We start from the raw sequence: 23182 nt of genomic DNA, 5'->3' as shown, positions 1-23182 counted from the left end.
AACCGAATGAACAGAAAGCTGTGGCAAACTGTCCAAATTTATACAAAATATACAAAATTTGGAAATAAAAATGGGAATGATGGAGAATCCTTAATGCAGCCTTATAAATAAGCTCACAAAAATTACTAGCCAGCAGGAAGTTTTACCAGCCCGTTGAGAGGCTAGTAGCTGGGATAGATGGCTCAACAACACTACAAGCGACAAGGATCTTGGAATTGTTGTCAATCACAAGCTGAATATGAGCCAACAATGGGATGTGGCTGCAAAGAAGGCAAATGCTATTTTGGGCTGCATTAACAGAATCATAGCTTCCAAATCCTGGGAAGTACTTGTTCCCCTCTACTCAGCACTGGTTAGACCTCATCTGGAGTACTGTGTCCAGTTCTGGCCACCGCACTTTCAGAAGGATACAGACAAGCTGGAGAGGGTTCAGAGGAGGGCAACAAAGATGATCAGGGGACCGGAAACAAAGCCCTATGAGGAGAGACTGAAATAACTGGGCATGTTTAGCCTCGAGAAGAGAAGACTGAGGGGATATATGATAGTGCTCTTCCAAGTACTTGAAAGGTTGTCACAGAGAGGAAGGACAGGATCTCTTCTCGATCATCCCAGAGTGCAGGACACGGAAGAAAGGGCTCAAGTTACAGGAAGCCAGATTCCAGCTGAACATCAGGAGAAACTTCCTGACTGTTAGAGCAAGATGACAATGGAACCAATGAGCTAGGGAGGTGGTGCGCTCTCCCACACTGGAGGCATTCAAGATGAGGCTGGACAGCCATCTGTCGCGGATGCTCTGACTTGGATCCCTGCATTGAGCAGGGGGTTGGACTCAATGGTTTTGTAGGCCCCTTCCAACACTACTATTCTATGATTCTGTTGAGAAGGGAAAACCCTCTCCTCTGCAGCCTGCATGGAAATGCAGGTTACTAATAAAATCTGACCTCTACTAAGTGGGCTGTTAGGGAGGGGAGAGATCCCTTGGTTCTCCTTTCTGCTGCATTTCTGTGCTGGGCTGGACATGGAAGAAGAGAGACTTTCCTTCCTCTGCATGAAACAGTAATCTAGTGGGCTGGCAGAGGAGGAATGGAGTTTTCTGTGCCTCCTGGGAAAAAAACTCCAAAAATTCCAATAATAAAACTCAGAAGAGGAGAATTTCAGATGTTAATCTTGCCACATGGATCCTGTGTTTTTTCCCAACATGCTACCACCAATCCTTTGGTGTACTGAAAAGTGCTGGATTATATGGAGAAGCTTTTTCATCTACTAGTCCACTGATTGTGTGAATCAGGCCAAAGTTTTGAGAAACCTCAGAGGGATTCCTGCCCTTTCCTTCCTGTTAGCTGTGCTTGCATGAGCCATACATCACTACACAAGACAGTAGTGTGGCAGATTAATCTTAAAAAGTCAGCTGCTCCTATAAACAAATCCATTTACTGCTGAAGCCAATTATATGAGCTATCAGAAAGCAGAACTGAGCGTTGTAGTTAAATGGTAGTCTCATAAAGATTAAATGCATGGTATGCTAAAACCCTTTGACTGGTGGTTTAAAACATTTGACAGAGTTTGACATTACATTTCTTTCCTGTATTTTTAGCAAAAAGAAAAGGAGAAAATAAAAATTCTAGACTGGAGGCCAATGGCTAAAAATTTCAGCCATTTCAATCTACTGCTGTCCAAAATGATTTCTTTTTCACAAAGACTGACTACATCACAGACTACAAAAGACTCGAAAAACAATCACACCTAAGACCGTAAAATGGTCTGACCTTTAATTCATCAGGCTTGAAGTCCAGGTGATGAAATTCTGCAGTGATTGAACTAAAGGTTGAAAAAAATGGCCAAATGGGAGTAAAAAGCTATGGCCAAGGCATGCTGGCTTCTCTTACTAGCATGACAAGTTGCTTATTTCCTGGGAGCAAGGGCTTACTTTGCTGCCTCCATTGCATCCTCAAGTAGCCATCCAACAGAGCTCTTTTGGACAGTCCAGGGATGGGGCCCTGGTGTGACCTTTTTTCATCCCACTTTGAAGACAAAATCGTTTGTCTCTGCGGCGAACTTGATGTTATTGTTGGCGGCTGTTCCAGTCGTGGTGTCTGATGCCACCATCTGCCCCATTTTGTGGAATCAGTTTCAGTTGTTATGGCCTGATGATGTGGACAAGGTGCTTGGAGCAATGCGACTGACCACGTGCCCTCTCGATCCTTGCCCCTCCTGGCTAATAAAAGCTAGCCGAGGGGGTATGACTGGGTGGGTTCAGGGTGTGGTGAATGCTTCCCTTCAGGAAGGGGTGGCCCCTGCTGTCCTTAAGGAGGCAATAGTGCAACCACTCCTGAAGAAGCCCACTCTGGACCCAATGGTATTAGACAACTACCACCCAGTTGCAAATACCCCTTTCTTAGGGAAGGTTCTGGAAAGGGTAGTGGTGGATCAACTGCAGGCACTCTTGGAAGATACTGATGATGTAGACCCATTCCAATCTGGGTTTTGTCGTGGTTACAGGACTCTGTGCCCAGGGCACAGATAAGAAGATGCAACTGCTTGTGATGGCAAAATGTCTTGGGCTAGCCATCCTGTCGCAAATGAAACAGAAAACACTTCAGTTAACTGAATGTCAGTTGCCATCAATGTTTTATTATTTCCAGTGCAATTCAGCCTCATTTGCGCTCTCCTTCCACTCCGTTGGCAGTTTGAAATGTATGGCAGCATTATCGTTCTACTTTCAGCAGGAATCTTTGATTATTTCTGCCCATCAGTTGCTCCATTCAAAGGCTCTTGAGGATTCTTTTGTGATACATAAAGGCAACCCCACCAGAAGGGGTGCGGTCCCTGAGGCAAATTTGGAAATGACATCCAAAATACTGCAAAGAAAGTTTTTGCTTAAAAATACTGTCACAGTATTTGTATCTATTCAACATGTGAAAAAAAAACCCTAACTGAATTATATCTAGAATGTGACTCCCAAGTGATTTGTAAATCAAGTGTAAAAGTTCGTTCATCTTTTTAAAAAAATGTTGGCCCTGGGGGCAGATAGAATAATTTTAATTGGGCACTTAAAATGTCTAAACTGTCTCCAAACTCCTGTTTTTGTTGAAAGTTAACATTTAACATTTAAAGGTGAACCAAGAAAAACTGGAGCGACCCCCTGTGATACCTGTTCTGTCATTTGATGCTCAAATTCCTCTCCTGATCCCAGGGCTAACACTTTAAAAGTCTTGCTGTATCATTCAGATACCAATTCCTGTCATCATCTACTCTTCCACCCACACCCCCATTTAAGGTAAAATACATTCCGTCTGTATTTCGCAGATTGTGAGGTGCCTTTCCTTCCGTCACCTGCCCATTGATGAAACCAGATATTTTTGTTTCTAAATTTGTGTGAATGCACATTTGCACAAATGCATATTTGTGCAAATTTGCATGTTCAAAAATGTGGATGTGTGAAAATGCTAATATTCCCTCAAATGCACATTTTCACACTTTAGCCTATGGAGGAAATGCACATTTTTGCTGGTTTTTTAAAAAAAAATTGCATTTTTTTCTATGATGAAATTTGTTCAAAATTTGAGGAAGTTAGAAAGCCAGTCTGCAAATCCACAAAATCTGCCTGATGGGAAAAAGCTGGTCTGCTGAAGAATTTGCAGGTCGGATTCATGAAAATCCGAACTCATTGGGTTCCATTGCAGATTTCTCTGACATTCTTAAGGGTGACCATGCATCCTACTTTAGAGAGGATACACCCTTAGTTGAAGGCATCTTGCATTTGACGGACTGTCCAGTCCAAGTCTGGTATAAAGATAAAGTAACATCGGAAGGAAGAACTGGACCTTGAAGTGGCCCATCAGCACTTGGACCTGGACAGTAAACTGCGTAGGCACACAGGTCACCCAGTTTTCCTTGCTATGGTTTGATGCATTCTAGGTCTATTGAAATTATAGTTGTTGTCGTTCAGTCGTTCAGTCGTGTCCGACTCGGCAGTGATCCATGAAGGGGTTAAATTATAGTAATTATTTCTAAATACACATCAATAGACATAAATTAGAAGGTGCAAATGTCATGCAAATATATGTCCTCCTTTGTCCACATTTTTGGGTGATGCGTAAGTAGTTTTCCCCATCCCCACTGTGTCACCTCTTTCATTTTGCTTCATAGTAGGTTGGCTCTGTTTCTGTATGATGGGGCAGTTCTTCTGTCCTGAGGTAATATGATGTGGTTAAAGTTTGCTGGGGTGACAAAGACTAAATGCATTCTGTCAGATTTCAGAAAGGGTGGCAGGAAGATTTTTCCTTCCCACCCTCCATTTATCAAGCATGTGTCTGCTTTGAAGGGCAGTCCATCCAGGGCACTGTTTGCATAGGGGTTTGTGTGGATAGTGTCATTATATAGTTTAGCCATTAGGTGGTATTAGAGATGGCGTGGACGACCGATTCAGTCCAGGAATCTGGTGGACCCTCTCCTGCCTGCACCCCCAAACCCCACTCACTGAGCCCCTGCCCCTGCTTGCCCCCTGCCAGCACTCAGTGAATGGCCTTTACTCACCCTGGCAGCCTCATCGAGCTTTGCGGTTGCCAAATTTTGAAAAATAAAATGGCGATTGCAAAAATGTGCGTATGTGCATATGCAAAAATGCTCATTTTTGCAAATGCACATATTTGCATATGTGCAAAAATGCACATTTTCCAAAAATGCACATTTTCACACACACACTAATGTGTGCCTATGCGAAAATGCGCATTTTGCACATGACAATATGCACATTCGCAAAAATGCACATTTTCATGCATACAAAAATACGCACATTTTTGTGATTGCCATTTTTAAAAAAATGGTGACTGTGGAGCTTGACAAGGCCTCTGGGTGAGTGCACGCTGCTCATGAACATGGGAGGGGCTCAAGCGCAGTCCGAGGACCGGCAGGTAGGGGCAGGAGCTGGGGAGGCATCTGGAGAACCCAGACAGGGGCGAGTTCACACATCCCTAGGTGGCATGTAGGGATGTACGAATTCCTTACCTCGTTCCAGTCGGGGCATCCGCTGGGGGGGGGGAGGCGATCTGTTCCTCCCCCCAGAATCCACAATGGGGGGGAGGCGATCCGGTCCTCCCCCCTGGAATCCTGCCCGGCCAGCTCCGCTCCAAGGCCATGCCATGTATCCACTAGCCGGGCTGATCCGCAGCAGGGCCTCCAGCCGCTGCTGGGCTGGTGCGGACGCAAAGGGCATCCTGCATAGGGGACCCCATTTGCATCCCTACAGTAGCCCGTGATAGGCTACGTGAATACTTACGTAACCTATCACGGCAAAGAGCAGGGGCGCAAATGGCGTAGCGGCCACCATTTGCGTCCCTGCTCTTTGCCATGATAGGCTACGTAAATACTTACGTAGCTTATCACGGCTGCCTGCAAGCACGCAAATGGCGGCTGCTACGACGGCCGCCATTTGCAGCTGCAGCAGCCCAACAGCAGCCAGCCAGGAGGAGACCAGCCGGAGCCGCCGCCACATCCACCCCAGGTAAGCTCTGTCCCGGGGGGATTCTGCAGGGTGGCGGGGGGCGGGAGGCTGTTCCACCATGGATTCTGGGGGGGGGTGGATTCTAAAGAATCCGGCCTCACTGGAGACCGTGGTGGAATTCTCTGACATCCCTAGTGGCACGTGATACTTAGTTGTATCCTCTTGAAGATTCCTCTTGCTGTTCTGTTCCAGTTTAAGGAAAAGAACAGGGCTGGCGTCAAAAGCAGGAATGATTTGGTACCTGCTGAGGGCTCACACCCCAGCAGGGGCCCACTGACAAGAGGCCCCTGGATTTGCTCCTCTCCTTCATGGTTTCAACTGCGTGTCCACCTGCCCAGACAACGGTGGTGGTGAAAAGGAGGAGCAGTAGATGTCATTGCCCACTTGTTCACTGACTCTCTGCCTTTCCAGCAAGCGAGCGTTAGCGATGAGGAGAAAGAAGATGAGGAGCAATAGCAGCTGGTGATAATGGTGGTGAGAAGTTAGACTCACTGAGGGAGGGGGCCCACTGAAGGCATCTTGACAAGGGCTCTCAAAAACCTAGAGTCAGCACTGAAAGACAATAAAGTTCTTGTCTGGCCTCCTGACTACCCTTCCGTGACAGGTTTCTTAGCTTGCCTGCCTAGAACTTTCATTGAGCAGTGTAATTGTTGTTATTTTTAATTTAAAAAAAAAAAAAGCTTTACTTTTCTCCCCCATAGTCCCTAAAACTAAATAACATATGCATACAAGTACTGGAGCAAGAGGAAACCAGCCACTTTCCTGGAATATTACGTTACACCGTAGGGATGCTGAAACTGACTGAATTAAATAGTAACACAGAAGAGAAGTTTGTACATTTTTTTTCCCCCACCCGCCTTCCCTTATTTTCTTTTGCAACCGTATTCTTGTGTGAAACTTTACGGATTTTGAGACAGCTTATTGTACGAAATATTTTTTCCCCTAGCATCTGGTAATTAGCTTTGGGATTTAACTAACAACCCCACAGAAGTGATTGCATGTTTGATGGGTATCTTGGTTGCCAAAAGCAAATTCAGAACCAGTTTCGGTCAGACTCATAATGCTTCGGTACAGTTTGGCAGCAGAGGGCCTAAGTTTTGCACATCAAAGAAACAACATTGTATAAATTCCAGTGGCTGTTTATGTAACCATAAGCTGTCATTTTGCCAAAAAAAAAAAGGGGGGGGAAGGACTATGTCCCTATGCTGCAAAGATGATCAGCACATGGGAACAACAAGCATGCATGCATGGGATTGCCCATATGGATGCACTTCTGCATGAGCAAAGGGGCACTGTATAGTGACAGGGAGGGGGGAGGAGAAACATGATCAGTGCATTATGCTCTTACATACAAAAACCTGCTTCCCTTTCTTTCAGCTGTCCCAACTGGGCGACAGGCAGCATAGCCAACCTGACAACAGCTTGGGACCAGAATACCGAAAGAACCACTTCATGCTGATCTCGTACGGTTCTCCTGCATATCCCACCAGCGCTTTCTCAGTCGCAGATCCTTAGAAGATCCAGTGGGCCTCCACCCTACTATGGGTTGGATTCAGACATGGTTATGCTTAGACTAGATCCACTAAAATCAGTGGGATGAGTCATGACTAACGTATGTCCTATTGATTGCAGAGGTTCTACTCTAAGCAGTAATTAAGTCTGGATCCAGCCATATCTTTTTCACAACTTTCTTAAGACCTTCTTGTTTAAGTAGGTATTTTAGGGGCAATCCTGTGCATGTTTAGATAGGAAAAAAGTCCTACAACTCCCAGCATGTCCCAGCTATATGTTGGGTTAAATCCTAAGTTGGTTAGCTGATTGGGGGGGGGGGTCCTTTTCTTCTTCTTGTTGTTGTTGGGTTCTTTTCTTGCCACCTGTGTCTTCTTCTTAAATTTTTTGTTTCAATTATGTTTTGCAGTGTAATTTATTCAATTTTTAAAATTTGTGTTTAAATTGTCTTCAGCATTGCATAGCAGAAAGTAAATTTTCTTTGGCTCTGTATAGCAAAAAGTGCAAGAATTTAGTTTTGATTTGTTTTTGACCAGTACTTGCCTTGTTCGCGCTCCTGAACATGAGCACATTTTCTGGATAAAGCCCATATATTTCAGAGGTTGTAACTGTGTTAAAAAATGTATTCATTAGGGAAAAAAATGCACACTTTAAAAATATGCATTTTGATTTTTTTTTTCATGATTTAGTGGCTGGGGAATGCTGGGAGTTGTAGGCCTTTTCTCTGTCTAAACATGCACAGGGTTGTGCCTTTAGGTGCACACTTTAAAAAAATGCGCACCCAAATGCACACTATTCCTGTTTGACCAACAATAACAAAAAAAGCTCACATTTGGGAAAACAAACAAGGCAGACTGTGCTTCGAGGTGGAACTCAGAGAACTTCAAAGAGCACGAGCCCCAATGATTCTCCCATCTCTAGTCAGAAAGGCAGGATATATACATACATATATTTTACAAACAAACACTGACCATCTATATGGCAAGATTTTCACACAAACGTCTCTGGATTTGATCTGTGCTATAAAAGCAATGATATTTGACAGAAAGTATAGGGAATGGGGTGATATGGCATGGGGGGAATCACAGACACCCCCCGCCAAAAAAAAAATCAAGAGAGAATACACTGGGAATTCTTTATCTTGGCAGATTAAAAAGGAAAAAAGAAGAAGAAAATCTTTGTAGTTGTTTGCAATGCCAAAGTGATGGATTAACACTTGGGCTAGAAAGATCCTCTGACTGAAGGCCTGGTGACCTGTTGCCAGTGCAACACTGATAATGTTGGAGGACTTTCCTTGATGAATGCACATGCAATCCATTTGTCCAAGTAGAGCAGTCTCAGAGTGAAAATATGGCCACATTTACCATGCAGTCATGTAAAAACAGGAATGGCTGAATCCATTCATTTTGTCTGTGTCACTTTCTCATGTGTTTACTTACAAGTCTACTTCGTATTTCTTCACTAATCTGCAATTTAACAAAAAAAGTCCCATTAAAATTTGCATTTGAATATGTAGTCAAAATATGCATCCCCCCCCCAAAGATGCATTTCTAAACATAATGGGCACCATCCAGTTCAACACTAGCACGGACATAAATTACGTTTCACTAGTGTAAGTGACCTCTAGTGCAACAAAAGCAGCTCTTCCTGGCGTGATGGATTTCTGTCAACCCAGCAAATGCTCTTGGCATTGCGCTAGAGGATGCTTATGCTAATGTAATGTAATTTCCATCAGTGCTAGTGTCGAACTGGATACTGCTCATGTGCTCTCAAGATGCCCATTTAAAGATGTATTTTGATGTTTATTTTTAGCTGAGGATTGTATCGGACCATTCAGGACGTGTGAAAGCAGATGGATAATGAATAGCACAATCTGATGCATGTCTACTCAGAGGTAACTCACATATTACAGTGCATATGAGATCTTTGACACAATCCAAGATGCAATCCCATGCTCCTAATTCTGCTTTCTCCTTAAAGCTGGACACACTTTTCTGAATTTAGGAGGGCAAGATTGGAGACTTAAACAAAATGCCTGTAACTACTGCTAAGGATCAACATATGGAGGGAAAAAGTATGTCTCAGATAGGCCTCAGAGGCCTTGTTTATGGCACAACATTGAGATGTATTGGATTGGTGGGCAAGATAAATAGTGGCCCCATGCTTGTGGAATTCTTTAGTGGGATGCATATGGTTCCTTCTCTACCAGCTTTTAAACAGACCCTGAAAACATTTTCATTTCAAACTGCTTTTTAATATGTGGTGCTCTATATTGTTCTAATGTAATCAATGGTAAAGTGGCAATGTGATTCGCAGACTGAAAACAATGTGTTCAAGAGCATGCGTACATTTGAGAAATGCACATAAAATTCTGCACTTTTGAAAAATGCACAAACATACTTTGATCAATGGGAAAAGAATGCACACATTTTAAAGATCTGCACAGTTGATGCATACATCTGGAAAAATATGCACAAAAATACACACAGATTTTCATGTGAAAAAAAAATCTCATAATCTGACATGGACTCAAGTCAGAACGAGCTTCAAGATAGAATTCGGAGAACTTTGGAGAGCTCAGGTTTTGCTGATTTGCACACCCCTAGTCTTAATTGCCCATTCAAGACCAGGCCACCCGAAATACTTTGCATTGCAACTGGGATAACTCACAAATAGGGTTGTCAGTGGAGTCCGGTTTGAGGGTGGAGCTCCACAAGTTTTTGCCAGCTCAGCCCCCTGGATGCCAGCTCACAGATCCCTGAGGTTGTCTGACTCAGCACGTGCCAAGTTGGACAAGCTCGTGGTTTCCTGCTTGGTTGCAAGCAGCCATTTTGCACAAAATCGCGGGCAAGCTATTTACGGAAATCATGATTTTGTGCAAAATAGCAGCCAGAAATAGAGAGATTTGCATAAAATTGTAGGTGTGAATGGTCTAATTAGACCATTTGCGCTTGTAATTTTGCAGAAATCATGCTATTTATGGCTGCCATTTTGTGCAAAATCATGATCATAAATAGCTTACCTGCACAAAATGGCAGCTCACACAACCAAGCAGGAACCACTGCAAGCTCTCAGCGGGCACCCATGGACCATCTGACAGCTTGCCTCATGTACTTGCCAGGGTCAGGCAAGTGACAGGAATCTGTTGAGCACCCCACAAACTTGGCGTGGGGGAGTTCGCCCATCCATACTCACAACTGTTGAGAATATTCATCCCTGCAAGGTGCTGTAAGGATTGCAGCTAAGCTCAGAAGGAAATCTGGGGATGTCAGAGGAAGCCGGTGGTTGTGCTAATCAAAAAGTGCTGGCACTGTGTCTGTGTACACCCTGGCTCCACTACACCACTGGCTGTAGTCACAATGTTTTAATATTTTAGTTTTACATTGTGGCTTTATTAACATATTCTGTTATTGTTTTGATGTGAGCTAACCTTGGGATGTTCTGCCCTGAAAAGTGCTCAGTTAGCTTAATTGGAGGTGCAGATGTGATCTGGGAGGGTGTGAGGCCTGGCTGTTCATAATGACCCAACTAAAAACTGTCAGGGTGGAGGGTTGATTCCCGAGCACCTAGCACTTTTATATTGGTCCTTGTAAACAAATCTGGCTGCTGTCTCAACCTCTTAGAACTTTTGAGGAACTAGCTCCTGATTATATTGGACTGGATCCAGCTTTAGTCATACTTTGAGTAGAACCATTGAAATCAATAGGACTTGTTAGTCACAACTAACTTATCCCATTGATTTCAATGGGTGTACTCGATGTATAACTAAGACTGAATCTAACCCATTATTTACTATTATTTGACTGCTGCTCTGGGAGCCGTTGCTTTTTTAGCTGTGCATTTTAGCATCTTTCTTGGACCAACTATAGTGGCATTTTAATTTATTTGCATTTCTGTTTCTGAATTCTACTGGTGATTTTAGCTAGTTTGGACAAATGAAGTGTGACTTACTATTTAACCTTGGCATAACAGTAGTGCTGGTTGTTTTAGTCTCGTGTAATGAATTGCTAGGAATGGTTGTTGTTCAGTCGTTCAGTCGTATCCGACTCTTCGTGACCCCATGGACCATAGCACGCCAGGCCTTCCTGTCCTGCGCTCTCTCCCGGAGCGTGCTCAAGTTCATATTCATTGCATCCGTGATGCTATCTAGCCATCTCATCCTCTGCCGTCCCCTTCTCCTTTTGCCTTCAGTCTTTCCCAGCATCAGGGTCTTTTCCAGGGAGTTTTCTAGGAATGGTACTGATTGATTATTGCAATTCTTTGTTCCCTGATTATGTTTTGTTGTTCATTTTTGTAATTAACTGAATTATTATGAAATACTGTATTTATGTCTATTGTGAATTCACTTTGAGTGACTATAATAGAATAAGGAAGAGCAAAGATGTACTTGTTGCAATGTGGCATTTTATCATCTTTCTGTAACAAATTGTCCCTAGTCATCCGTGCATGGGAGCAAGTTTCCATGTCTGGATTGTCCTTCTGGATGTGACCCTACATGTACCAGAGAATCCAGCTGTGCATAAGTGTTTCCAGACCGAGCTCAGTGACTAACACATCTATACATGCACAGTCTTCTTCTGCTTGGTCTGGGGAGCTCTGTGGTACAATTTGATTTGTAGCTAGGAAAACATGGCTTAAAAAATGCTAAAGCTGAAGCAATAGGAACAAGAGAGCTCCATGCAAACAATAGGCCAAAGGGACCCTGGCTGTAAAAGCGTTGAATTCACAGGGATTTGTTTTGCCCAAATGACTCCCGAAATGATGCTAATGAGAATCCTTAACACCATGGCTACAGGGCTCTCTATTTAACCCATGCTGCGGCAGTTCATGTGAAAAAGGAAATGAAACATTCACATGAACTGACACAGTATAAAGCAAGTAGCTATAATAAATTGGCTTCCTTCCCCTCTCCCATGGCTTACGCAAATGTATCACATTGTAGCTTGGAATTCTATGGCCACAGTGTTTTCACCGCTTGCATTATGTTACCCCATGCCCCCAAATCTCAGGGAGGTGATTGAGTGGTCACTTGTGCTGGTTTAATTAATGGGACAACATCTGTGTAAATTAGCCTCCCTCTACCTGGTGCTCTCCAGATGTGTTGGATGGCAAATTCCCAGAATTCCCAGCCAGCATGGCCATTGGAGCCGCAGTCCAACACATCTGGAGGGCACCAGATTGGGGAAGGCCGGTGTAAATGGCCACTGTTTTCTCTGTCCTAAATATTTCTTTGGTCATTCTAGAGAGCACATTTTTATCCACCAAGAAGCATTGGAGGTTGGTGTCCCCAACTTTGGTGGGGCTGTAAGTCCACTCCAGGTTTCAGTCAGAACCTGCCAGAACTGTAAAGGAGCTATCTGAGGTGCTGAAGCTATTTTAGGGATAGGTCTAAGCATCTTGGATAGCTCTTTTAGAGTTCTGGCTGGTTCTGACTGAAACCTAGAATGGATTCACGGCCCCATTGAAATCGGAGCCACGAACCTCCACTGCCAAGAATGGAGAACCTCAGCAAAATATTTCATGTCAGGGTTTTCTGGAGTGTCCAAGGCCAGGTAGGAGGAAAATGACCTCATCAATCCTGAGAATTGGAAACACATTAGTGACACTGTGGGCAGATGCTCCAGGAACTTGTACTTGAAACATAGATCCATATTCGGATAAGGCTGCATTCTGGGGTGATAGCAGCCATGTTTATACATTATTTGAGGTGTATAAGATAATGTGTGGTGTGAAGGATAATACTAGAACTCTCATAATACTTGAACTTGGGTTCAGCCAAGGAAGCTGAATGGTGGAAGATTCAGGAGGACAGACAAAAGGAAGGACTTCTTTACACAGCCCATAGTTAAAGTTTGGAATTTGCTTCCACAAGATGTAGAGATGGCTGCCAACTTGGACTGTTCCAAAAGGGGACTAGACAAATTAATGGTGGATAAGGCTATCAATGGCTACTAGTCATGATGGCTATCTATATATTATCCCTAGTATAAGGGGCAATATGCCTTTGAATACCAGTTGCTGGGAAACATGAACAGGAGGCTGCTGTTGTACTCATGTCCCGCTTGTGGGCTTCTCATAAGCATCTGGTTGTCCACTGTGGGAAACAAGATCCTGAACAGGATGAAGTTTTGGTCTGGTCCATCAAGGCTCTTCTTATGAATTTGTTGTGTGTGTGTGTGTGTGTGTGCGCGCGCGTGTGCGTGTGTAAGCAGGATCATGTGCATCTGACCTCCAAGCATTCCTGATTTTTCAGGGTTCCTGGTCATCTGGAGAGAGCTCTTTATATATACACTTGTATGCACAAGGGCTTTTAAAGGGGCACTATACTAAACGTGTGCAGTTGCATTCTTAATATTAATGTTAAAATTAATAAACATTTTTATTAATGACTTGGAGGAGGAGGTGCAGGGAATGCTGAACAAATTTGCAGTTGACACAAAATTGGGAGGGATAGCTAATACTTTGGAAGACAGAAACAAAATTCAAAGTGATCTGGATAGACTGGAGCGCTGGGCAGAAAACAACAGAATGACATTTAATAGGGACAAATGCCAAGTTCTGCACCTAGGAAAAAGAAACCAAATGCACAGTTACAAGATGGGGGATACGTGGCTCAACCACACTACAAGCGAGAAGGATCTTGGAATTGTTGTCGATCACAAGCTGAATATGAGCCAACAATGTGATGTGGCTGCAAAAAAGGCAAATGCTATTTTGGGCTGCATTCATAGAAGCATCGCTTCCAAATCCCGGAAAGTACTAGTTCCCCTCTACTCAGCACTGGTTAGGCCTCATCTGGAGTACTGTGTCCAGTTCTGGGCACCACACTTTAAGAAGGATGCAGACAAACTGGAGAGGGTTCAGAGGAGGGCAACAAAGATGATCAGGGGACTGGAAACAAAGCCCTATGAAGAGAGACTGAAAGAACTGGGCATGTTTAGCCTTGAGAAGAGAAGACTGAGGGGAGATATGATAGCACTCTTCAAGTATTTGAAAGGTTGTCACAGAGAGGAAGGCCAGGATCTCTTCTTGATCATCCCAGAGTGCAGAACACGGAATAATGGGCTCAAGATACAGGAAGCCAGATTCCGGCTGAACATCAGGAAAAACTTCCTGACTGTTAGAGCAATATGACAATGGAACCAATGACCTGGGGAGGTGGTGGGCTCTCCCACGCTGGAGGCCTTCAAGACGAGGCTGGACAGCCATTTGTCAGGGATGCTCTGACTTGGATTCCTGCATTGAGCAGGGGGTTGGACTCGATGGCCTTGTAGGCCCCTTCCAACCCTACTATTCTATGATTTTATACTATTCTATGATTCCCCTCCATTTATTCAGCTAGCATCTGAAAATACCCTATTGCATTATTCACAAGGAAACACTCTGCCAAATATGACTTTGAGGTTTTGAAATTCAGCACACACATGAATATATTTCATGGAAACAACATGTAAATATTTTCCTTCATTACTCCCACCACAAATGTAGAGTGTTAGTTATAAAAGATGTAGGCAGACAAGTTCATTGAATCGGCTTTAACTGATTTTTAATGTTTTATTTTTAATACTGATGGCCCACTGTAAATAACTTCTCAGCATCACTCCAGGAATCAAACTAGATTCCATAAAATGAGGGCCCAGTTAAGTGTTTATCATAGAATCATAGAATAGCAGGGTTGGAAGGGACCCACAAGACCATCGAGTCCAACCCCCTGCTCAATGCAGGAATCCAAGTCAGAGCATCCCCGACAGATGGCTGTCCAGCCTTGTCTTGAATGCCACCAGTCTGGGAAAGCCCACCACCTCCCTACGTCATTGGTTCCATTGTCATATTGCTCTCACAGTCAGGAAGTTTCTCCTGATGTTCAGCTGGAATAGAGGGTTATCTATCTGAGTAGAAGGGAGCTAGTACTTCCTGGGATTTGGAAGCTATGCTTCTATTAATGCAGCCCAAAATGGCATTGGCCTTTTTTGTAGCCACATCCCATTGTTGGCTCATATGCAGTTTGTGATAGACAACAATTCCAAGATCCTTCTCGCTTGTAGTGTTGTTGGGCCACGTATCCCCCATCTTGTAACTGTGCATTTGATTTCTTTTTCCTAGGTGCAGAACTTGGCATTGATCCCTATTAAATGTCATTCTGTTGTTTTCTGCCCAGCGCTCAAGTCTGTCAAGATCACTTTGAATTTTGTTTCTGTCTTCCAAAGTATTAGCTATCCCACCCAATTTTGTGTCAAATTTGATCAGCATTCCTTGCACCTCCTCCTCCAAGTCATTAATAAAAATGTTGAAGAGCACTGGGCCCAGGACTGAGCCCTGTAGTACCCCACTTGTTACCTCTCCCCAGTTTGAGAAGATCCCATTGATAAGCACTCTTTGAGTCCGATTCTGCAGCCAACTGTGGATCCACTGGATCATTGTTTCATCTAGCCCACTTTGAGCTAGTTCACTAATCAGGACATCATGGGGCACTTTGTCAAAAGCTTTGCTGAAGTCGAGGTATATTATGTCCACAGCATTCGCACACTCCACAAGGGAGGTTACTTGATCAAAAAATGAGATCAGATTCATCTGTCAGGACTTGTTCTTGACAAATCCATGTTGGCTTCGAGTAATCACTGCATTGTTTTCAAGGTACTTACAGATGGATTGCTTGATAATCTGCTCCAGAATTTTCCTAGGGATTGATTTCAGACTGACTGGTCTGTAGTTCCCAGGTTCTTCCTTTTGACCCTTTTTGAAGATAGGGACAACGTTAGCCCTCCTCCAGTCATCTGGTACTTCCCCCGTCCTCCATATTTCTCAAAGATAATAGACAGCGGTTCTGAGAGTTCTTCTGCCAGTTCCTTTATTACTCTAGGGTGCAGTTCATCTGGCCCTGGAGTTTTGAACTCATTCAAAGTAATTAGGTGTTCCTTGACCATATGCCTATTGATCTCAAGCTGCAATCCTGCCCCTTCAGCCTGTACTTCACCTTTGCCAGGGGGGCATAGACCCTCTTTTGGGAGAAGACTGAGCCAAAGTAGGAATTGAGCACCTCTGCCTTTTCTTTGTCGCCTGTTATCATTTTGCCATCCTTATTTAATAACTGAACCACCATTTCCTTCCTCTGTCTTTTACTATGCATGTAGCTGAAGAAAGCTTTTTTGTTGCTTTTAGCATCCTTCGCTAACCTCAGCTCATTCTCAGCTTTAGCCTTCCTGATGCTATCCCTGCAATTCTGTGCTACCTGCCTGTACTCTTACTTTGTTCCTTGGCCTTCCTTCCATTTCCTATATGTGTCGTTTTTTGTTTTCAGGTCATCTCAAAGCTTTTTGTCAAGCCACATTGGCTTCTTCTGTTGTCTTCCACCTTTCTTTCTTGTTGGATTGTTTGTAATTGTGCCTTGAGAATTTCCTTTTTTCAAAACTCCCACCCATCTTGGACTCCTTTTCTCATTAGCATCGCTTGCCATGCGACCTTACTGATCATTGTTCTGAGTTTATTAAAATCAGCTTTCCTAAAATCCAGGGTATGCGTTTGGCTACACTCGGCTTTTGCTTCCTTTAGAACCAAAAACTCAAGTATACCATGGTCCGTGCATTTGCTGAAGCTATGTGAAAACAGAACAAGGTCATGAAAACGCCAGCTAGTCATGTCTCTAATGACTCTCTGTTATCAGAAACATTTCTGATGGATTTTTTTTTTCTTTTTACAAATACGAGAATTTAAGATGGGGGGGGGGTTGGTCAGGCATTTGAATCCCATACTTTTGTCCGTTTCTGACTTGCCATTTTCAAGTTCAAGAGCAATGGAGGGAAATGCCTACTCCAATTCCCACAGGGCTTCAAAGGTGATAAAATCTTAACCTAAAAGAAAGAGAAACCCTAATCTTTACTATTCCTTGAGGCATTTGGTATTATGAAACTCAAGCCTATTTACCTTCATCTGAGTGTCTTCCTGGACCCATTTGTCCACCAAATCCATCTGCTGACGTTGTCTCCTGCAACCCTTTTCATTCGACCCTATCCTTTTCTTTTGTATAATGTTTGAAGGAGCTTTTGTTTCTGTGTCAAATATTTCTCCTGAAGCATTCCAAAAAGTATTCACTCTCTACCATACTTCATGATGCCTTCTCATGGATTTTGAATCACTCCTTTGCACTTGAATGTCAGTCAAGAAAAGATCCCTCTCTATTTGTCTCTGAATATAACTTTTTTGAGATAAGGGGTGGGAGAAATTTAGCTTTAATAACATAAGAAGAGCCCTGCTGGATCAGACCAAGGGTCCATCCAGTCTAGCATTCTGTTCACACAGTGGCCAACCAGCTGTCGACCAGAAACCCATAAGCAGGACATGAGTCTTTAAGCTAAAATGTGTTGGCATTGTTCATATTTTTGGCCTCCTTTCCCTTCAGCCCTCCCATCACCAGAATGTGGCCTCCAAGAGCAGCTCCAATATCAAATTAATCCCTTGGGCTAAAAAAGGTCCCCTTTTCCTGCTATAAGGGTTCAAATCCTCTTGATTTCAATGTTCAAAATGTGGCTGTGGCAGTAGACTGAGGTATTCAAGGAGCTGGGAACAGCAGCTGTAGGACCAGTCATTAGTCAGGACTGAAGAGCATGTCAAAACCAAAGGAAAAACAAAGAGTCTGGGTCAAGAAGGAAGCCAGAAGTCAGGACCAAAGGCCAAGCCAGGTAGCAGGATTGAGGACAAAGCCAGAAGTCAGGAGCAAATGATAACAAGGGTAGAAGTACATGCCAGAACTCAGGAAGACCATATTGCTTGAACAAGGCTCATCTGGAACAGAAAGCTCTCTTTTGCTCCTTCCTCTCCAGGAGGATCCAAAAGCCAACCTGGGTAGGTGGAGTCAGTCCTTGGCCTGACATCTTTGTGAAGAAAGCTGCCCCCTGCTGTTCAGTGGTTTAGCACATGAGGCAGTTGCACACTGATCCAGTAGCTTCTGAAAGAAATACAGGTGGAAGCCAGTCATAGAAGTCATTCAATTCCCTTAGCTTTTGCAGTGGTCCCCTTAGCTGCTATTTTTCAAAGTCTACATCGTAGGGCATGACTTAGATAAAAACTGTGGGAGGTGGAGATTTTTTGGAATTCTTTAAGGGCCACTTTCTCCCACCCCCTCCAAAATATTTTGAGCACTAGGCAAAATTACACATCTGGGATAGAGACAGGATGGGGCACTGAACTATTTATTGGGAAGAAGAATGTAGGCAGGCAATGGGGGGAGACAAAGAGGCACAAAGCTGCTATATCTATGGTCCAGGCCAACTTTCCTGTAGTAATCGGAAATGGTAGGGTTTCATTTTAAGTCTTCGCTATATTGGGCCAGAGCTAAAGACTCCACCTTCAAACTCTTCTTGTGTTTCCCTTTCATTTTCCTGTTCAGTTTGGTTTGTTTGTTCTGCAATAAATGTATTGTGTTGGATCCAGATTTAATTATTAGTACCTAGAGTAGGCCCATGGAAATCTAACCAGTGGAAGTCCCATTGATGTCAATGGGTCAACTCTAGGTATGCCTAAATCTGGATCCAATCCATTATGCTTGGGGCCTACAAACAGTCAGTAGAATCTGCCATCTTTAAAAGAGAGGAGTAAAAAAACTTCTCCAAGCTGGTGCCCTCCAGATGTTTTGGACTGCAGCTCCCATGATCCCTGACTATTTGCTTTAATAGATCACTATTTGGCAATATGTATTGCAGGCACTGGGTCCCCAAGCAGAATTGGGGCAATACCAGGGAGGAAAGGTTAAAGTCCCCCTACTTACTGTAGAGTAAAAAATAAAATAAGACACAGCTGCTGGCTACATCTTTAAATTTAATGTGTGCTTTGGCCTTAGACTACCAGTAGAGTGTGTTCAATCAGTACCTCTATAACAATGGTCCAGATGTCTTCATGCTCAAGAATGAGAATGCCAAGTTCCTGCTCCTGTATTCCTTCGTCAGTACAGGCAAAAGAGATAAGAACATAAAAACACAAGAAGAGCCCTGCTGGATTAGACCAAGGGTCCATCTAGTCCAGCATTCTGTTCATATAGTGGCCAACCAGCTGTCCATGGGAAACCGACAAGCAGGGCATGAGCGCAACAGCACCCTCCCACCCACGTTCCCCAGCAACTGGTGTACATAGGCTCACTGCCTCTGGTACTGGATGTAGCACATAGCCATCAGGACTTGCAGCCATTGATAGTCTTTTCCTCCAGGAATTTGTCTAACCCCCTTTTAAAGCCATCCAAACTGGTGGCCATCACTACTTCCTGTGGTAGCAAATTCTATAGTTTAACTATGTGCTGTGTGAAGAAGTTCTTCCTTTTATCTGTCCTGAATCTCAAACCAATCAGCTTCATGGGATGACCCTGGGTTCTGGTATATTGAGGGAGGGAGAAAAATGTCTGCCTGTCCACATTCTCTGACCATCCATAATTTTGTAGACCTCTATCATGTCTCTCCTTACCCTCCTTTTTCCAAGCTAAACAATCCTAGCTGTTGTAACCTTCTCTCATAGAGGAAATGCTCCAGCCCCTTGATAATTTTAGTTGCCCTTTTCTGCACCTTTTCTAGCTCTACAATACCTTCGTTTAGGTGTGGTGACCAGAACTGTACATAGGAGTCCAAGTGTGGTCGCACCATAGATTTGTACAGGGGCAATATGAAGCTGGTAGTTTTATTCTCAATCCCTTTTCTAATTATGCCTAACATGGAGTTTGCCTTTTTTACAGCGGCCACACCCTGGGTAGACATCTTCATTGAGCTGTCCACCACAACCCCAAGATCTCTTTCCTAGTCGGTCACTGCTAGCTCAGATCCCATCAGGCTGTACTTGAAGTTGGGATTTTTTGCCCCAACATGCATCACTTTACACTTGCTTACACTGAAGTGCAATTGCCATTTAGATGCCCATTCTCCCAGTTTGGAGGGATCCTTTTCGAGCTCTTCACAATCCTTTTTTTGTTTTAACCACCCTAAATGGTTAAATTTAAAGATACCATCAAGAACCTGAGAAAGAAGGGAAAGTAAGTAGGCTTTGGGGGGAACCTGTCACCATTCACCAGGGGAGAACCCCAATCACCCTAAGAACAATAATAACAACAGTGTGGGGAAAGTGTTCTCAGTATAAAATTAGGGGTGGTTGTGACATCAGTAGCAAGTGGACCAATCTTATCCCTCTCTCCTATTTGCATGTTTGAAAGTTCCAAGCTCTAAATGGGCAATGCTGCCCCCCGTATTAATGAGCATCTGACTAATATAAACATTAGATTAAACTGGTTCCTGTTAGAGACCTCTGTGTGTCTCACCACCAATACATCTTTATCTTGCACTCCCACATGACTCTTTACATGTAAAGCAAGCACCAGCTGCACTGCTTACCAGTGTGTTTTTGAGCCCAATTTAAAGTGCTAGTTTTGACCTTTCAAGCCTTACACGGTTTGGGACCAAGTTACTTGAAGGACCACCTTCACCCATATCAGCCTGCCCGCACTTTAAAGTCAGAGAGGCCTTTCTCCTTTGCCCACCCATTAGAGCAGTCAGGTGGGTGACCACACATGAGAGGGCCTTCTCTGCAGTGGCCCCACACCTTTGGAACAAGTTGCCACTGGAGGTTCACCATGCTCGGTCATTGCAGGCTTTTAAGAAGGCCTTGAAAACGTATTATTTTACTGTGGCCTTCTCTTGATGTGACTGCTATTGTTGCCATTATTGTTGGTTTTAGTGTTGGCTTTTATTCTTGCTTTTATTTCTATGTTATTGTGTTTCTGTTTATATCTCTTTCAATATTTTAACTGTTTTTATGTATTTTGTTGCTGTGAGCCACCTTGGGAAGGCTTCTGCCCTGAAAGATGGCCAAGAAAAGTTTAAAATTAAAATTAAATAAATAAATGTATCACATGAGCTGCTATTTCATTGCATTTCATAGAATCATAGAACAGTAGGGTTGGAAAGGGCCTAGAAGATCATCGAGTCCAACCCCCAGTTTAATTGACATTGCCAACAAATGAAGGAAAGGCTATATAAGAAGTCAAAGGACATCTCGTTATCCAACGAGGTAACATTTTTGGGAAACAGATGGCACATGAATCTGCAGAGAAATAAAAATGGTTAGCCACAGTACTTCAGCGTTGTCTTGTCATATGGAGAATAAATCAGGGGGAGCAATAAATTATGCAATGTCTTGAAGACTGCTCACCAAATGTCTCTTGACTCTGAATTCTAGGTATTAGGTTTGGAAGGAAATGTGATTTATGGCTCTGTTGTTGACATGCAGGCAGGGACCTAACCGCCGGGCCCTGCCGTCCCTGCTTTAGTCGAAGCGGACTCTTTGAAGTCCAGAGTAGTTTCTGCCCACAGCATTCCCATTCCGCACGCAAAAAGTCACCTCCGTATTTCAAGTGGCCGCAGTGTGTTTTGCTTCAGTGTGCACAGCATAGTGTGTGAGTTGTGTTCTGTTTTGGAATTACAGCCAGTGGAAAATGCTGTGGCTTTCTTGTTAAGTGCCCATGCATACTGCGACCCCATTCAGCCAGTCATTTGGGAACATAAATTGATTCTTCTGTGTCAAGCTTCCTCTTTGGGTTCTGATCCAAAGATCATAGTACTGAGATGTTAGAGTGGCCAAACACCCTGAGGCACCATAGTGATTAGCCAGAAACAATTTATTGACACACGCAGCCTCTCTCTCTCTCTCTCTCTCTCTCATATATTATATTTATTCAATTGCATGCTATCCATCAAATGTTGTCAGATAATAAATCACCATTGCATGTTTATCTATCTGTGCAGGACTGGCTACCCTCTGCTGCTTTACAGTGCCTAGCCGTTCTGAATGGAAACAAGTGCAGCTAGAAGTATTCCAGACAGCAAATTCTATCAAATATGATTTTCTAATAAAGCCCCACCACTGCTGAAAAATGCAGCAAGACACAGCATCTCCTGTTCTTGGAAATTGGATCCAGTCAACTAAGGATCCAGTCAACTGAGGGAAGCAGCAAAAGCAGCTCAGCAATGAGCGTATCAGCTGGGACTAACTCATGATTCCCCAATTTTCTGATAGCTCAGGCACCCTCTGAGTTAAAATCAGAAGCAGGTGTCACTCTTACACACCATTCATTATTTGTATTGTATTTTATTCTTTTAACTTTGTAATCTGCTCAGAGAATGCTTTATTATTGGGCAAATTAAGGGCTTTTCTACACGAGGCACTTATCGTGTGCTCTTCATTTCCTACTCACAGTTGTTTATGGGTTCTTTAGATGACTTTGTGACCCTCCAGTTTCACTACTTTTCTTTTAGAGTAGGGAAAATGTGACATTTCATTGTGAAAGTGAAAGAAAGCATGATTTTCTCTTGTGTATTTGTGCTATTCTGTTATACTGCAGTGCCACCTAGAGGTTATGTAGTGGAAAAACGGGAAAGGCAATGCTCCCTAATCTCAATTCTGTGACGAAACCGAAAGTAGATACAGCGAATTAACAGCTTTATGCAGAAAAGCTCTAAAAATGCAATAAATAAATAAGAATGCAAGGCCTGGGGTAATAGCCTACAAAGAGCACGCATATGGGGGTACATATGAACCTCTTCATGCATTGAAAGCACATGGTAACAGGGATGTGCTGGCTACCTCTGCTGCTCAGGCACACACCAGCCACACACCTCATGGGCTGCATGTTTGGAGACTGCATGTGAGGCGATCCTAAATATGTACCAATGTATGAGAGCAGGGCTCCTTCATGTGAGGAAGAAACTTCATAGGTAGGAATGGGCAGGTGCATCCCTCCTCGTCTGGGTTGTCCAGGTGCCTGCCCAGCGCTTGCCCCCGCTTGTGCACACCTGGACCTGTGCTTGAGATCCCCACCACTCACCAAGCTGCCCTCTCTCAGCTGGGTGGCCTCATCAAGCTCTGCAATCACCATTTTTTTTGCGGGGGGGAAATGGCGATCATGAAAATGTGCATCTTTGCGGAAATGCAAAATGGGGCCATGAATCACCATATATGCAAGATTATAGGTGTTTGCTTTTTTTTAGTGGTGATTGTGGAGTTCGATGAGGCCAAGTGTGAGGTGAGTGTGGGTGGCTCAGCAAGCATGGGCAGGGGATGAATAGGCTCGGGGGCTTGGTGAGTATGGCTCGGGGGTGCAGGTGCAGGGGGGGTGTTGCTGGATGGAATTGGGCACCTACACCA

The sequence above is a fragment of the Heloderma suspectum genome, chromosome 1 (assembly GCF_057233095.1).
Source record: "Heloderma suspectum isolate Gila_16-S chromosome 1, 16-S_ref, whole genome shotgun sequence".
In the NCBI taxonomy this organism is placed as follows: domain Eukaryota; kingdom Metazoa; phylum Chordata; class Lepidosauria; order Squamata; family Helodermatidae; genus Heloderma; species Heloderma suspectum.
The sequence above is the reverse complement of the archived record's forward strand: the minus strand, read 5'-3'. Positions refer to the sequence as shown.